At 38.4% G+C, this 18,105-nt stretch overlaps 1 long non-coding RNA gene across 3 annotated transcripts in view; it reads left to right on the top strand.

Moving 5' to 3' along the window:
* Positions 1–18,105, top strand: part of LOC111926075 (uncharacterized) — a 62,472-nt gene that overhangs the window by 4,484 nt on the left and 39,883 nt on the right. For 2 of the 3 annotated variants that reach the window (XR_015282979.1, XR_015282978.1), the window contains 2 exons: positions 1,670–1,786; positions 3,582–4,184. The exons of the other annotated variant lie outside the window; for it this stretch is intronic. This is a non-coding gene — a long non-coding RNA (uncharacterized LOC111926075). Of the gene's footprint in view, positions 1–1,669; positions 1,787–3,581; positions 4,185–18,105 lie in introns of those variants that run through there. 3 annotated transcript variants of the gene reach the window in all.

The raw sequence follows: 18,105 nt of genomic DNA, 5'->3' as shown, positions 1-18,105 counted from the left end.
TATCTAGCCTTTTATACCTTAACCTACGTCTGCTCATTCTGCTGAAGGAAGGATTTATGAGCACCCTTTTTGTCATGACAGCAATCATGCAGTTAAAGTAGGGGCCTTTTCTTACACTTGCCACTTCCATGGGATGTGAACTTTTTTTTTTCTGAGCAAATATGAAAACGTGCTGGTGATCAGTTGTCTGTAGTCCTGCCAACACTGGCCTAAAACATTTTGACACATGAGTTGATTTCATCAAAGTTTGCCAGAAATGTAAAGAAAAGAAAAATAATAAACCCCCAACGAAAATAATAAACCTCTATATGAAAATAGCTGGTAGAGGAGGCAGAGGGTTCATCCCCCATCATGGGGGAAACTGATGAGAAATCATGTTACTTAGACATCAGATAGTCCAGAGAGAGAACAGAGACATGTTTCATCATCTCTGCTGCTTACAGAGCGAGGGATTTGTCTTTCCTGAGAGAAACTGTTCTTCTTTACTCCCAGCATGTCATCGGTGCATTTGAGTATTTTATTTATTTATTTAATTATTAATTTCTTTATATATTTATTGAACTGTCAGTTATGATTAATTTAGGTTTTGTTGATGCTGCTTATTGCATAGAAAACTTCTGACTATGGCATCCACAATGTGGAGTCTGTCACCTGATTTTTCTCTGCTATTTTTATGTCTGTTCACGTATCAGAGAAGAAATAATGGCTGTGCTCCTAAGAGGGAAAATGACTACTAATGGATTAGGTTGTATCAAATGGATTGTGAGAATGAGATAACCAGCCATAACAGGGCTGAGGTACCCAACACCAACTACAATAAACCTGAAATTTATTGGCAGCAGATATGAAATTCATAACCCAGAGAGGAAGGTAAAATTATATAGACTCAAATTGGCTATGGAATAATAGTCCCATTCCTTCTTATGTTTTCTCTCAGCTAAGAAATAAACCTTTAACATCACATCTTTTTCAAAACATCATTCGAAGATAAAAATAAGTGATTTTGTTGACATAATGTCTATTTCCATTGAGAGCTCTAGCAAAAGAGATCAAGTAGATATCATCTTTCTGGAAAACTCAGATTAAAATCTACTGTCTGCCAGTGCCTTCCAAATGGAAGGATGTGTTAAAGCGTAAGTGAAGATAGCTATGAATTTACATGCTTACTTTAACAGGGTCCCTAACTTGTGCTTCGGAAAAAGGTGGCAGTAAAGCTTTACTGTATCAGAGTTATGGGGACGTATTTCTTTGGTTCTCCCTGGACAAACTTTCAGCTTCCATGGTGTCAGACTTGGTAGGACTAGTAACATCTAATATCTAAAATTTTCATAAAGTGTTGAGGCTTTAAAATGCTACAGTAATTATTTTCTTCTGTCTCAAGATATTTACAGTAAGTTTGTAGCACATGGCAATGATTCAGCAAGGGAAGGGTGGCTTCTCCTGCACAAACTATTAATGAGCTGAGTTTATCTTTTACTCACATGTTTGACTTCTCTCATGAAGTATTTTTGTGGACAACCTTTTTTGGCAAACTTCAAGAGATCAAAAAAGAGGTAGGAAACAGGGAATATGTTAGCGGAAGGAAGGATGAATAACACTGGTTGAAGCTGGTAAGAAAAAAATAGCTGGAGTTTTTTCCCTGAATTTTTGAATTTTATTTATTTTGCAGAAAGAGGGCGCCATATCAAAATATCACACTGCAAGCTGTCTCCCCCTGTGACTTCTATGTCCATTAGACAAAACTATTCAAAACTCAGCTGTCAAAGGAAAAAAAAACCCATGAGCCGTAAGTGGGAGTATATTCAAGTCTTAAAAATGTTTCTTTTGGTCATAGTGCAAAATTAATATCTCAAAAATGATTTGGATTAAAAATATTTAGAGCACAAGCTCAGATAAAAACGTACGACGGTTTAGCTTAAATTTGAAAACAAAATATTTGAACACAGGTATTTTAACTTTATTCCTCAAATAAAACCTAACAACAATTTTTAGCAAGTTAACGTGGGAATCATTAATTGAAAAATGTCTCTCCTGCTCCACAAAGGAGTCTTTGATTGCATCTGTGAACAACACTCTCTGAAATGGAGGAGTTGTGCTCTCTGCTCCTCCTATCCTCTTTGTGAGAATGGCTACTGCATGCTCAGAGCTTCAAACAGCCAGTGCTGTCACTTTCAAGAAAAAACAACAAATTTAACTGCATCATTTATCAAGATATTATAAAAAATTCAAAACCAAATTTTTGAATAATGCTTTGACTCATGGCTTCTCTATTGTGAACTTAGTTTTATATGATACTGAGCACTAGTTAAACTGTTTGGAGATGAGGCAATAAAAAGTTATGGATTACTAAGGACTCTGCATAGCCAGACATGTTTCCTTCTTACATACCCCTTGACAGTTCCATTGTCAAGTGATAATTGCCAGTTCTGCTGCCATGTATCCATCTACTTAATGGTTATTTCACATCATCATGAGCCAACTTGCCCTGTCCTAGTGCTGCCCGAAGGTGGAATAAAAAGGCAGGCTCACACTTTTCTTTTTGTTCTCTTTGGAAAAAGAAAGAGGAATTATCTCTGGAATAAGAGTGACAGGATCAAGCAATATTGCAATGGTCACAGTCGAAGTGGAACCACTGAATGTGTCATTTTGTCAGTGTGCACTGTCTGAAATCTGTCTAGCTTTAGAGCTGAAATAAATCCACCACTAAAATAACATCTTATACCTTAAAAACTTTTCTGGCTGTCAGTAGCCCAGAGGAAATTTTTAATCTCAATTTTATCAATCATATCAAAGTGATATGAAAGTTTACCAACTACTGTGTGTGCTTACTAAAGCTATTCTGAAGACTTTACTCAGTGATTGGAGGAGAAATAAAAATACATTAAATCTGTATAATCACCATGTTGATATATTAGCTGATACCACATATACATATATGTATATATTAACACTTCTTTATTGATGTAACTGTCCCTGCCTGAGCAAACTGCAGTAATTTAGTTAAATTAGTGTTGCTATCAAGGCAGCTAAATGAAGGTAGAAAAAGTAAATGCTAGACACCGAGAAGGGCAGGTAATTTCTGTCACTCCTTTGAAAAGTGGCTTTTCTAACCAACAGCAGATTTCTGTGAACAGAGTAGGCATTCTTACAAGACTTACAATAAATGAAATGTCATTTTTATGGATAATTTTGCTGTTTGCTCTAGAGAATCCTACTTCTACAAGGGCTGGTTCAGAACTTGCTGGTCTTCTCTCCATCAACCTTGTGTACCTCTGCATCAAAGATGTTAACTGAGTCCTATAAAGTAAATATTTAAGGATCTTGGGAATCATTCCCCCAAAATTTTGCATGAGCTTTTTCAGTAGCATCACTTTTTTCAATATGTACTTGCAGTACAAGAGAGGAATGATTTTCCCCTTGCAAGCAAGGAAGCCTTAAATTATTTTTTTTTATTCTGCCCTTGATAGAGCACAATGTTTTTTAGGCTTTGTGTGGACTACATTTTTACTCCCTGAGAGCACCCAGACCTGCAGAAAAAGAAACAGCATTGCACTAATTCAGTTTTCTTGTTTCCTTTCAAGTTTCAGCATCGTGACAGTGCTTAAGCAGCTGGACCTGTTTGCACTTCTGTCAGGGGACCAACATGCTCCCACACACTCTTCCTCCCCTCACCCCTGCCTATTTCCTCCTTACCTACACCCAGAAGTGACTTTTCTTGAGAAATGGGAAAGTTATCAGCATGTCCCCCTGCTTCCTGGGCAACTTGCAATCTGCCTTTGCTCTCAGAGGTGGGTGACATCTGCTTTCTTTTATGGGCTGCTCAGAAAGCAGCAGGCAGAACTGACTGCAGGAAGGCTGGAGCTGTCCCTGTGCTGTGTGGGTAACACAAGGGCATGGCTGTGGAGGAGGAGTGATGGGAGGTGGTGGGTGATGGAGCAGAGCCCAGGGCCACCCACCGCCGACCTGCTCAGCTGAGACGAGCCTTGAAAGGCTGTAAAATCTTGCATGGTCAGTGAACGCTGGCAGAGAAAGGGAAAGGCATCCAGCTGCTGTGGCTGCTCTCTTTCTGGAAAAAAAACAACCTAAAAATTCCAGTTGTGCTTTGAGAATGACTTGTTGTTGCCCTGTTTCTCTGCCTGTTAAAGACATTTTGTTTCTCTGCCTCTAATAAAAGTATTCCTTGGTAGGCCATTTGTTTGCTGTTTGCCAGTGGGGACAGTTTGCTCCCCGAGTCCTTTCCTCTGCTCACTGCATCAGGATAATTTTTCCTGGTTTCTGGGTGAGGACTCTTGCTGCTCTAGCAGTGATTTACTTCAGATGTGAACCCACCTATTACCATTTCCACCCCTGGTAGAATGGTTAAGACGTGGCTCATACCAACCACAGTGTTTATCCAGTACCTGTTTAAGAGGTAATGGTTGGTGTTGCCTTCCAGACTCACCCAAACTCGAAGTGACAGCTGGAAGGAGAAAGACTTTGTATCCTTCTACCCAACTGAGGTTGGCGGTCTGTGCTGGGGGGAATGTATTTGGGAGACAGCAAGACCCAGCACCTTTGAAGGTGATGTTTCTCTTGTGCCTAGTCCTGCTTTACCTGCTGAAAAACTTTCAATGAAACAGTTGAAAAGAGTATGTTAATGCCCTTTCACAGTGTGACAGAGATTTAAATCACAGATTTTTATTTTTTTTTTTTAATAAACAGAAGGTTGTTGAATTTCTGCCAAAGCTTCAAACCCTGCTTAGAATTTCAAAACCAGCTTTGGACTGGAAAAAATAAATCCAACAAAGGAAAATATTCAAATCCTCCCCCACACCCCCCCCAAATAAAAGGAAAGAGGAAAAAAGTGATATGTCACTTTAATATTAAAGTTAAAAGGCTTTGAGAGAGAGCAGAACTTTGCAGAAGAGAAGATGATGGGGGTGACAAATTTTTAAAGTAGGGAAAACGGAGTACTATTTTTAAAATTCTTCTATTCTATTCAGATTGTGGTATTTTGTAGAGCCTTACAGATGACAAAGCAGCTGCTTCCCCTGAGCCTCACAATGCTTTCTCCACACACCACTGGGCTGGTGTTTTTTTTTTCTTTTTGTGTCACATTGATCTTTTCTTGTTGTGCTGCCTCTAACATGCCATTAGATGCCTCTGGCTGCCAATAGTGAGGAACATCAGGTTCTTGTGGGTAAACTGCCATTAGGCTCTTCCTGACATGACTTAAAACATTAAAGTTTGTGTTGACTCTTTGAAGATATTTTGAGAGGTTAAGATTACCTTGTTACTGTTTTTGCTACTTGTACTGGGGTTTCTAGGGGCCCTTGTCCAGATCTATTGTACCGGAATTGCACAAATGGAAATCAAAAGGCAGCCCCTGTCTCCCAGAACTTGCCTTTGAATGAGTAAGACACAAAAAAGGGAATTATTATCCCAAATTTACAGTAGAAAGTTTTTCACTGCTGCACAGAAAAAAATTTGTACTACAAGCTCCAGATAGAAGTAATATGGACAAAGGACAATAATACTACATCTATCCTAAAAAACCCACCTTCGTACAACCTTTAAGGTGAAATGATATGTTAAGGCATAAAACAAGGTACCCACAGTGGCTAAAAACTGCAAACAGTTAATCAGTCATGTGAACCAGCTTGGCAGCTCTCATTCATTCTTAAGATGTTGGTTGCTGCCCCTGGTCCCTGAAAATCAATATTACTTGCTCGTCTCTTTTCAGGAGCACACCAAAAGAGCTCATGCTGCCCAATGCACTGCAAAGTAACTTCTGTAAATATGTGCAAAACAGCTTTATCGTTCCCCCACTTGGATCTTGCCTTAAAATATCCTTCTGTGTCTGTAATTCCTGCCAAGACTTGATGATGATGTGCCACTGGCATGTGGATGCTGTTGTCTGTCTCACCGATTGATTCTGTCTGCTGGGTTCCTATCTGCCTGTGAGGGCCTGTTGTCTCTTGCTAAGGCTGTGGGTGGCCAGGACAACCAATGTCCAGGCTGTAGAGCTCTTCACACAACAGAAATCTAGTAAATGTTGGTTTCCTAGGTCCTGAAGTAATACAAACAATAATTAATAATAATAAGCTTCGAGAAATCTTTCTTTGACTGCATCTCTATGCTCATACATTCAAATACCCTTCCCCTGCCCCTGATTTCTGCCACCCTGGAACATGCTTAACAAAGCCTGCCATGTGTGGGAGCAATTTGCAGCCACTGATATTAAAGATGCCTCTATTTAATAATTGAAAAGAATTAGCATAATGCTTGACTCATTGAATTTCTGTGGGGAAACAGTAACCTCCAGTGGTCATTTAAAGTCCAGTCATGTTCTAACAGACTTCAGTGAGTACAGTATTAGGTCCTTAATTTATACCTGGCTTTAAAATTTTCCTTGAAGCCCTAAATTATACATTCATAAGCAATTTCTCATAGAACACATAGATGCTAGAACTGTGCTCTTCAAAAGGTTTATTTTGCAGTTATTTACCTTTGCCAAGGGCCTTGAGATTCAGAAAAAAAATTGCTGTGAAAATGAGAAATAATACAAATTTTCAGTGAAAAGTGAAAACTTTTTAAAGGAAACAGTACAATCCATATAGTGTCTGAATTTGGCTTAGGAATGTCATCTCAGTGCTAAGTGAATAGATCTTTTTAAAGTGGGAGACATCCTTCAGTGAGAGGAAAGGCTAAGACAATTTTCTTATGCATTTTAAATTGGTTAGAGGTTAGAATCTGAAGTGGCTCATCCATTTAGGGATGCTCTAATTTGACCAGTCAGCAATCATAGGGAACAGGGGTGGCAGAGACCTTGGGAGGACTCCTACCCTGTGTTCTTCAAGGCCAGGCTATCCCTGGTAAAACCACATTACTCCTCAGCTTCCTTCAGGCTGCCATCCCACAATACCGAGGGAATGGGAAGGTCAGTAAGGTTTTATGCTCCCTTGTGGTTCCTTCTTGTATTAAAGACCCTGACTGATTCTGGCATGCTACTGGAGCTGCTGTGTGTTGATAGTGATGAAAGGCTTGCAGGAGCTGGCACAATTGTTCTGTTTCCTTCAGGGAAATTACTGCCTGAGAGCTCAAGAGGCTAAATCTTCAGAGTGCTACCTGGGGTTGCAACACATTAATCTGGCCTAGCACTGCATAATTAGCTTTTCTGTGGCTGTGTTTTCAAGCGGCTGAGGGTACACTGAATATGGCTTGGGTGGGGTCACATGTACTCCTCCAAAGTTTCTAATGTTGATTGTCCACAGGGTGAGGTAAATTGTTATCATCTCCATTTGAGAACTGAGAACCATGCATGTGTTTTTATTTATGCTCCTGGTTGGGCGTTGTCTATGTAACTACTGCAAACTGCTCAGAGCTTCGAGCGGGCCAAATCTGTCAAACTGGGAGTCAAATGTATGAAGCTCTCTGCAATTTAGCAATTGCTCTCTTTGCAATTTAGCAAAGGTGGCTGGAAAGACAAAGGGAGAGCCAGCAGAGAGCCATCTTGTCTGATGGAGGACAGCCAAGATGCCTGCTCTCTCTGTGCCTTCCCAGGTGCATCTACCTCTGCTACCTTACTCCCATCTCCGGCGTGGACAGTCATCCACTTGTGCTTTTTGAGAGTAGTCAAGCTCTTACCTGAAGTCCACAGGCTCATCCTTGTTGCTGACACATCCCGTTTGTCCACCACAGTAAAAGAATTCTGCTGTGAAGCTGAATTCTGCTCATGCTGGAGAGACCACTTGAGCTGAGGGCTTGCATGAGAATGAGGTGGTGCTTAGCTGAAGCAGGCAAACAAAAACACTAACAAAATTAAATTTAAGAACAGATAGCAGATGAAAGCAAAAAAAACCCAAAAACAACAGAAAGGTAGCAGGCTGTGATTAATATGGGAAGTAAGTAACAAAAAGAGAAAAGTTAAAACATGAGTAATTAAAAAAGACCACAGGCAACACAGTCAATGTTGTTTATGCTGCAACTGGTTTTGCTCAGGGAGAAAGCAAAGGTGAATCAGATGAGCTATGAGTGCTGATCTCTCAGTCGTTTTCTTTCAATTAAGGATTATTTCTTATCTTTACTTTTTCTAACGAGGACTGCAAACTCCAATTGGGGATTTACCAACAGTTTCTCTTGTCTTTTGTTGTTTTTCTTGTCTTTTTTTCTCTATGACATTGCGATACTTAACATCTTTGCCTCTCCTTTAAATGAGTCATTTGCAGGAAAATTACAATACATGCCTATCTGAAATACCAGTGAATTGAACACTCAGAAGACAGTAAGTGATGTTCTTCTTAAATGTAGACTATGGGTCAAAGAAAGCAAAAAGTACACTGGTGAGATTAATGGGGTAGGTGAGGACATATTCTAAATTAGAGGCTAGTTTCAACAAGAGGTGATGCATGGTTCAATTACATGGGGTTTTTTTGAAGTAAATTTGTAGTTCTGATTTACTTTTTAAATATAAGAATCCCTATGTTGTCCAGCAGGAAATTTAGGTTTCATTTCTGCAAAGATGGGATAGAGTTTAGCATCTGTGTTACTAGATGCTACATGAACCCTGGAAACATGCCTTCATGTAGGTGGTCTTTTCCTAAATTAAATAGGTTGGAAATAGGCCACTGTGGAACAAAAAACTTGGTACAGCTGCACTGTACATGTTAGTTGCAAATGGGAAGAAAGGTCTAAGAATCAGCCTTTCTAAACTGTAAAGTAAATAGCAACTGTCTTCTTCAAGACTGATCTGGAAATGTGCTGAAACAAACTGATTATATTGATGTCCTGAGAAGATTCCCTGACACTGTCCATGGAACCCAATAACAAGAGTAGTTAGAAAGCTAAGTGTGAAAATCTCCTTGGACTGTTACAGGAATCCTATAGGTTTATTGAAGTCCTACCCTGTCTTGCTCTCTCTCTCTTTTAAAAATTACTGCCTTCAGAATTTAATTTCTGTATATTAATGGAATATGTGGAAATGATGGAAAATCAATATGGTATTTCTGGATACAAGGACATACATAAATATGAGTTTCTCCACAGTTAAGAAAGATTTATATTTATTCAGTCTGTGTTTCATCTTTCTGCTCCCTGCACAGTCCAATGGTAGCATAAATAATATTAAAACAATGTACTGACTCACTTTCATCCATGTTTCTGGTTAGTTAAATTATTAATAAATGCTTGGTGCAAAACTGATTCAGCTAAATTTAGCAGTCTGCAGTGCATACATTTATATCTGATTTAGCTTTTTAGGGTTCCCTTTGTAGTCAGTGTGGGCAAAAAACAATCCCAAAGAGTGATGCACATCGTGAGTTTTTGCTTCATTGCTTAAATGAGATGAACTATGCCCTAAAACACTAGTCTTTCTCCAGCTAGATCTGTTCTAGATGTCTTCATTTGTAGACATGAATTTTACCCTTTGTTCAGGTGGTGTAATTTCTATGAGTACCTGGATCATTACCTACAATCATGTCTAGCCTGAGGTAACTGAAGGCACTCCTTTGGCATGAGGTGCTGGCTGATAAAATAGCCACTTTTTTTTATGAGTTGTCCTTGGTTGCTTTTGTGAAGGCATCTAATTCTGCTCCTACTGTGTTAAATATCTATCAGATTCAGTCTTTCAAAAAATGTGGCAGAAGCATGCTCAATGCCATGACTCAGGTCTCCCTAGTGTGGGAAAAGGGTTTGAGAAGCTCCCACTGAGCAGAAGCTGGAGCAGCCCCTCAGGCACTGAGTAGACTACAGTAGATAGGAGGGTGCCTTGTGATTGTGTCCAGGGTTAAACCATAGCAGAGATGGGATTTTATTTTTTAAATTTTTAAAAATAATTATGGATTATTTGGAGGTCTCTTAGTTTTGCCTCAGCTTCATGTCAGTGGCTCAAGTTCTTTACTGGATGTAGCTGTTAATAATATTTACAACACAGGGATTTATAGACACATTTATTCTGGAGGAATCTAATCACTGCATTGCTTTCGTAAATGTAGCTGTATCAGAAGCAAACAGTGCATGAATTATATGTCTTGGCAGGATTGATCACGCCCTTAGGAGCTAACAGCAGTACCCAGAGAACAATTACATTCTCCTGCTTCCAATAATGAAGTATTATTTAGAAACAGAAAGTCATTATGTAAAACTTTGAGAAATTATACAATTACATTATATTACACATACTTTTGTCATAGACCTGGCTTACTACATAAAATTTAAATGCCTTCTGAGAGGGAATTCTGTAGTGCTGGTTTCCTGCTCTTGTTCTCCCAGACTCTTTGCCTGTTAAATGATGAAATGGAACTGTTTAGGATTGGAAATATCATATACTCTGAAAAATCTAAAATCTCACTTATAAAAAGAAGTAGCACTTGAAAACAAGCAGTAGTCATATTACTATTCAGTCAATTTCATATTAAAAACCTGTTAATTTGTCAGTATCTATTTCATCTTTTGCTTTACCATTTTATTACAGCAATATGTAACTCAAGGAAGTGAACACAAGCATCATTATTTCTAAGGTTATCCATCCTGTACAGTGAACTTGATTTCTTATTTAAATCTGTAATTGTTTACAGATTTAAATTGAAACCATAAGTTGTTTTTTTTCTATTTGCATAATAGTTGGTCTTTGTTTTGCATGCTGGTTTCTACTGATGCATGGCAGGAACTGTGTAATGGGAAGGAAAATGAGCTATGTTAGTCTGGTTTGTGCAGCATTCAGTAGTCCCAAGGCAAAGCTCTGCTAAGGGGCTGAAATGGGGGGCTGGGGCAGATGCCACACCTGCATAGAGGCAGAAGCGGGAAGCAGGCAGCACCACCCATGGCCAAGATAGATCTGCTCTTTCACAACCTCTTCTGCTTTAGCTATAGCAAGAGAGATTGGGGAAATAGACTGGTAGGAAAGGCTAACACAACATTTCTAAAATATCTCAGTAACACTTCTAAATCTTAAGGATTTTTACCTGAGGCTAGAACCACAACAAACATGAATTAGTGCCTGAGCAACCTGGCATTGTCTTAGTGCATCTCATTGCCCTCACTAGCAGGTTTTGTTTACACCAGCTTTTTCTTGAAGGCTCCCCTTCATGTTAGGCATATTTCATAACAACCTTCCTACACCTTTTTATCTAGGACCCTGCCATAGTGTGAAAAGAGTTCAATGCTTGTTTTTGGAGAAACTCCCAGGACCCAGGAAAAGCCATAGGAAGTTTTGTCTTACAGGAAAAAAATAATAAGGAACTGTTTTAAATGCATCAACAGTCTATTATTTAAAGGCAGTTGTTTCTGCACTCCTATTTCTGTCTCAGTAATTGATTGTGGATGGTTTCAGCAAATGTGTTGCATCAAGAACTCACTAACATGAGTGGAATTGAACCAGGCTTGATTTTTTTCACACACCATGTCCTAGTATTTTCTAATGGGTTGTGTTGCATGTTACTTTTTAAAATAAATTCTGTGGCAACCACATTACACTAACAGCATGTGTGTGTGTGTATTTGCACACTGGGAGAGTGGAGCTCCATCAGAAAACTTGTGAGAAGCCTGAAACTCCAAGGAGATCTGATGAGACCTGGTTAATAATTTACATGTTTAAGATTTTCTGCCTAAGTCTTACAGCACAGAAACACTGAAGTAGTTCCCCATCATAATTACTTACTTCAGGAGGCTGCTAAATGCCCACAGCACTGGAATAATACATAAACCAGTCCACCTAACCCTCCCAGGAGCCATTTTCCAACATTTTAGTCACAAGCATTGCTGAGAGCTCTAAAAATGTATTAAAATTTTACATAGGTGGAAGCCCCCACAGATTTGTTATGAAAACAGCATGGTTGCATTTTGACAGTATTTAACCTTTATTTCAATTATTTTCATGAGTATAAAGCCTTATTCCTTCCTAGATCCTATCCAAACTAATAAATTGTTGAAAGCATTACGTTGCAGAAGGCTGTCATTAGCATCTCACATGAGCTGCATTTTTGATGTGGCAGTCAAACTGAATTAAACCAAGCACAGACACAGTGTGATATCTCAGTGACTACCCTCTTCCTCGTTGTCCCAGGGGTATGAGATTCAGTGCCATAGAGCTCCTGACACCTTCCCATTTGTTTTTAGTCCAACCCTTTCTATGAGCCCAGGCACAGAGATGAGAATTTTATATACACTCTTGTTTCCTGGATGTTGACACTCTCTGCACAAATCTTTGTTCCCAAATTTCTGATGGTCAGGGTGTATTAGAGCATGCTCAGGTCCAGCACTGCTGGTGACCAGCAGTGACACCCAGAGCAGTTCCAGATGCTGGTCAGCCCTGAGATGTAGGAAGCTGCTTCATTCCCTCAGCTGCTGAGTGGTGCCTGCTTTCCTCTGTGCCTGCTAACAAGTGTGAGATCGTTTTTGTTTTCTTCTATCTTGTCTGATAAAATGTCTGTGTAGTTCCCAGTTATTTCTGGAAAGCTGCACTGCATTTCAAAATTCCCAGCTTGTTTATAAAGAACAGTAGTTTTCAAATTAGGCACTGGTTTGTTTTTCCAGTCAAAAGATTTGCTCAAGCACACAACTCATTGCAGGAGATTATTCACTTAGTTTGGAAAGAAAAAAATAACCCACAAACAGTTATTAGTTTTAGTGGTTGCAGTGAAAAAGCCATAAGTCATGACTCAGATTACCCCAATGGCAAATTAGAATGTAAGTAAAAATTATGCAGTATTTATTTTTTTTTCAAGTCCAAATTCTAACAGAATCATATATAAAAAAAAAAAAAGGTCTTTTGTCTGCCTCATAGTCTGAATGTTTGTAATTGATAGGCTGAAGTTGAAAGGATAGTGCTACACAGGACCACAGACTCCTTGTAGATGGTGATGTTAATTTTTAACCACCTCATCTATCTGTCTCCTAGGGAAGCACACTGTGTCCTGGGTAACCCTGTGGTCTCATTTAATAGTGCTGTAGATCCAGATTCAAGAAAAAAAATGTATAGACTGAAAAGATACCTGAAGCTAAATGTAGTGTGATATGTTCTTGTGCAGAAGCATTCAGAAAACTTGTATAGAAATGACATGGAAGATCTGATGGCATCCCTGTCATGAAAGATTTTAACAACAGGTGTGACAAACTCCTTGCAGACATTGGGACAGTGAAGCATTTGGGCAGGGATGGACTAAGTGATGCCAGCATATTTTCCAGTTCTCTCTTTATTTTCTCTTTTTGGACTTTCTGAATGAGTTTTGTGGGACCCTCTGAGTTTTTTTCCCTCTGAAGATAATATTTAATCAAAGACAATCACAAATTTTTTACATATTATGTCTATGTACTTTAACCTACAAATCGTGTATTAGAGATATGAAACTGGGTTTGATAGCAAGCTGTTTCCCATAAAGCCATCTTGATGGACATTACTTCTGCATCTGGTTTTTGATTGTTTCATACCTTCCTAAATGGCCCTGTCATTTTGCTGAGCATCATTTTATTTCTGCATTTCTGCTTACCCTTTGGGATAATGGTGTACAATTAGCGATTTTCCAATCTTCTGAAAAGCCCTTCAGTGATCCAAATTATATCAAATTCATATCCCCACATAGGTTTCATGGCTTATTTTCTAACTGTTTGTATGCAATGGCTTTTTTCTAAGTAAACTTAATGGAATCTGTAGAAATCCTGAGTTTAATTCTTGGAAAAGTGAGGTGGAATACCTGGAAGATGGGGCTGTTTCTATGCACACAAATGAAATGCCGTGCTCAGAAATACCTTACTTTCTTGTGCTAACATAAGAACTTAAAATTTCAGTGAATTTTGTTCTTATATACAAGCTTAAAATTTCTTGTGAAATCTGTTTTACAACAAAAGTTACTGCTTTTTCAGTAAACAACAAATGGAAATATTTCTGTTTTGTTTTAGAGAAGTGACGGTCTTGAAATCTGTGTGACAGCACCAGAGAAACAGCTTTCATTTTCTGTATTGCTGAAGGGGATTGCAGTAGTAAAATAGCAGAAATCAGTTATAACAGTTGTTTTTATTAAAATGGCATTTACCTTGCTGCTCTTTCACTGACTATCAATCTTAACTGGATTAAAACCAATGCAGTGGCAAGTATTTATTATTAAAATAATTTTCCTGGTATGTTCAGTGAGATGAGCAACTGTATGTGCACCATGCCCTCTTTGACAGCAAAAATTATATGAGACTATGCATAGTTGCTAATTATTTTTATTTTAATAGTGAGCTGGTATTAAAGGGAAAAATATAATTTTCTCTTCTGCCCTGTGTAAAGACTATAAGTCCATTTCTTAAGACATTTCACAGTATTGTGACAAAGGAGCTGTTTGTCAATAAGAAATTTTCAAGAAAGACCTATTTACAATCTTCAAATCTTGGAGTTGTTTTTCCTGATCTGAGGGGTTGAATTTGGATATTTTTTTCCTATCCATATTGATACATTTTTCTAGGTGATTGTACTTTATTCAGTCTGAAAACCCACAGACATCCAGGGAACTTGTAGGTGACTTGTTCAGGTTTTGTGAACAACACCAAGAAATTGACCTTCTGTCCAGAAGAGTTTGTGTAAATAAAGCAGTGTGATTGCGTATGTATGAATTTGGATTGGAAAAGTAACTGTACAAAAACTCTAGGATATCAAGAAAAGGTAACATTATTAAAAAAAACTTAGCGTATTTAAATTCTCGTTTGTTTTGAATGGCAAAAAGAGCAAACAATGAAAGTGGAGAGTTAGAAGAACGGATATCAGTTTGCAGCTGGTGTGTAAAGAAAATGGTGTCAAATATTGGATTTAGACATCACAAAGATAGCATCCCATTCTGCTCCCAGCAGGAATGTTGTGATTGATCTCAGTGCTAATAGGATCAAACAGAAATACAAAAAAGCATGTAGGAGTGGATAAAAGCAAAGTGGAAAAAGAACAAAATAGGAAAAATGGCCTGCACTGATACAAAAGGATGGCAGTTCTTAGAATCAGGCTTTGCAAAAAATGCAACACTGCTGTTCAAAATGTATAAACTGCTTGTAAAAAGGATTGATGTGCAAAGTGCTCTACCTGCCTCATGACTATATTAATAACTGGGTTATATAGATATGTATATGGCTACAGCTCTTTTGTGTTCTGCATAAAATAATTGTTTGTCAGTAGCCTTTCTAGGAAATAAAAAAGAAAATTTGAAGTATTTTGCAATAAAATAGACCATACCATTCTTAATCCAGCAAAATCTTTCCAGGGCTCAATGCAAAACAGGAAGTCCCACTCATGAGATGCTTTTTAATTTATCATTTGGTGGCACACAAGCAGATCATTAACATTATTCAACATTATGAGAGCAATAGTACCAACAATAAAAGATAATTAAATAGGATTTTTATTTAAATTTAGTTTTGATTAATGATATTGTTGTAAAATTTTACCACAGATGAATAGATATCAGCAAATGGAAATAAAAAAGGGTGATCTTTCTTCAGTTCAAATCTTGAGAGAAGACTGAAGGAGGCTTCAGTGAAAGGCTTTTGAATAAGAATTTCTTCCTGGTGTAGAAGGGAATGTGTAGGCAGACATTTTTCTGTCTTGGTCTTAGAGGAAAACCCATGTGATAGGGATCTGAAAGATGTGGTGGCAGTCCTTACCAGGGAAAAATAAGGGAATGATGATTCATTCCACCTTAGAAACTTATCTTGGGATGAGTATTAGTCTCTAAAGAACCCAATTGTTCCCATGGAAGATGAAGCTTCCTAACTTAGATTGAAAGTCAGCCTGCTAAAGTTAGTGTTTCTCAATATAATTTAATGTTATTCACTTTAGTGTTAATTTATGCCTCATTGCCACATTTCCTTCTTGCAGCAGAGCTTCAATTATCATGTTTGTCACCTGGCTGCTTCACCCAAGCCTCTAACATGAAGGAGAAAGAAGCCTTTACCACCTCAGGGCACAGAAACACTGGATTCCTTGTTTTGGCTGGAGGCTGTTTCCATGGGATTTGCTGTCTCCTACTCACCATGTTCTCTAAATGATATTGGACTAGTAGCTTTGGGTTTATTCAGAATTATGGTTGCTCCCACCTCTCTCCATACACAGAAAACTTTGTTTTGAAATCAAGTGGCAGAAGATATGTATGCAGCATGGTTTAATGAATGACCTACTTTGGGAGCCAGAGTCAGAGCAGCAGCCCTAGTGCAGAGAGGTGAGGACTTTGGCAAGGTTGGATACCTTAGTCTTGTGGAAAGAACAAGCTGATGCTTGTATCTCTATGATTTCTTTGGAACTGCTTTGGGATTCTCTATGCAGCACTGCACTTTGTCAAGTAGACATGTTGGTTAAGTTAATATATGCCTAATAAGTATATATGCTCAATGAAGACAGATGAGATAATTTTATGTAGAGAAGTTTCTTAGAAGAACTGTGGAGCTTGTGACAGAGAAGCAGTTAATTCAGCTGAAAAAGTGTATCTAAAAAGGCACAGCATGTGTTTGGAGAGGGATGTTCAAATTGTGTTACTTAATCAGGCATCGTGAAATGATTATTTTTGAAAATATTTTGGCAAGATCTCCTGACATGTAACAGATAACTTGCAATTTCTATTCCATGCACTCCAGTTCTGGGAGGAAAAATCTCTGGTTTAGTTAACAAAGTTCACTTTCTTTGGAATTCCACTTTTTCCTGGGTCACAGGAGTGATGATGAACAGTGTTGAAATAAAAAGGTCCAAAAGACTGAGACCAAGAGTAGTTTCCTTCCCCAAATTAGGGAAAGGAATACTGTCTGTAAGTTTGCCACAGACCCAAGGACAGCATGTGTAGAGACTGACTGAAATGTATGAGTCATGCCTAGATATAAGATTTGGGATAGTCTCCCAGACCTCCAGCTATGGCTGGTGGAGACATGGGGGTCCTCTGAAGGTAATTCACAGCTGGAGCCTAATTTGGATTCCTGAATCCCCACCCAGAAGCAGCTGTAGAAGAGACTTAGTCCAGACCTTCCTTTGGCTGGCCTACAAACCTCAGTGGGAAGCTGCAGGTTAGGAACTGTGCCTATTTCCATTGTCCCTTTTATGCCAACATAGTAGGTTCTCCATATGTAGACTGTCTTCTAGGTCTGCTGATAGTGCAGTGATTCTTGGCCTTGACATTTGCAGTTCAGGGACTAAATCAATCTCCTAAGACTAAATCCATATTCTCTGCTAAGAAAAACCTGTTGAAAATGATGATTTGAAAAACTCAGGAATCACAGGGGAATGAGTTACTAGAACTAATTTAATGTATTTTACAAAAGTTGCCGAATAAGAAATTAAGAAAAAGCAGTAATCTCAGTGTGCAGGGTCACTTCAGCATCCTCTTATACTATTATAGGGATGTAGAAGTCATGACCAGTCCCGTGGGCTTATGAGCCTGCTGCTTGTGCTGTCTCAGGCAGTATGAATACTCCATTTGTACTGCTAATCATAGGAATCATTGTGCAGCTGAGTAGAATAGAGGAAGATTACTGATTAATAAAAACCTTCTGTAGCTAGGTATCCAAGGAACAGAAAATTCCTCTGGTCTTTAGAAGGATATTTGTTTTTACTCACAATAAGGGCATCTCACAGAAGTTGCATTTATTTTCCATTTTGCAATGCAAAACTCTTTCCCAAGGTGTTCATGTACTATGATCTCATTAGGGAAGTAAAATTAATGGTGAGCTAGATAAGCGAAGTCTTCCTTTGAGGAACCTAAATCTTCCTCAAAGTTACATTTCTCTCTAAACAGCACCTTCCAAGGAAATCTTAGGTACTAGTCTTCAATAGGTCTGGAAATAACTTTGATTCAACTTTCTTGATATTTATGTTTGTACAGGAGAAGGATGAGAACAATATAGATAAGAGTTTTTGGTTTTCATTCTTTTCCTTTGTTGGTACTATTTATGCCAAGTACTTTTCTTGTGAGTTCATAATTTTAAAAGAGACATTCCAACTAGATATCAGTTTGTGTATTTGTTTATTTGCATGTACCTCTCTGATGTAAGAAAGTGAGCTAAGGGAGAGAGAGCTGAAGTGCTCAGAATTGTTTATCATCATTAGATTTTGCATCCTAAATAGCCTTCTGAAAACTTCTGCCCAGCTGCTGCATAGCTTGGAGTTGTTGAAAAGTCTGGAAG

Source organism: Cyanistes caeruleus, chromosome 2 (genome assembly GCF_971803275.1).
Source record: "Cyanistes caeruleus chromosome 2, bCyaCae1.hap1.1, whole genome shotgun sequence".
In the NCBI taxonomy this organism is placed as follows: domain Eukaryota; kingdom Metazoa; phylum Chordata; class Aves; order Passeriformes; family Paridae; genus Cyanistes; species Cyanistes caeruleus.
The sequence above is the reverse complement of the archived record's forward strand: the minus strand, read 5'-3'. Positions and strand labels throughout refer to the sequence as shown.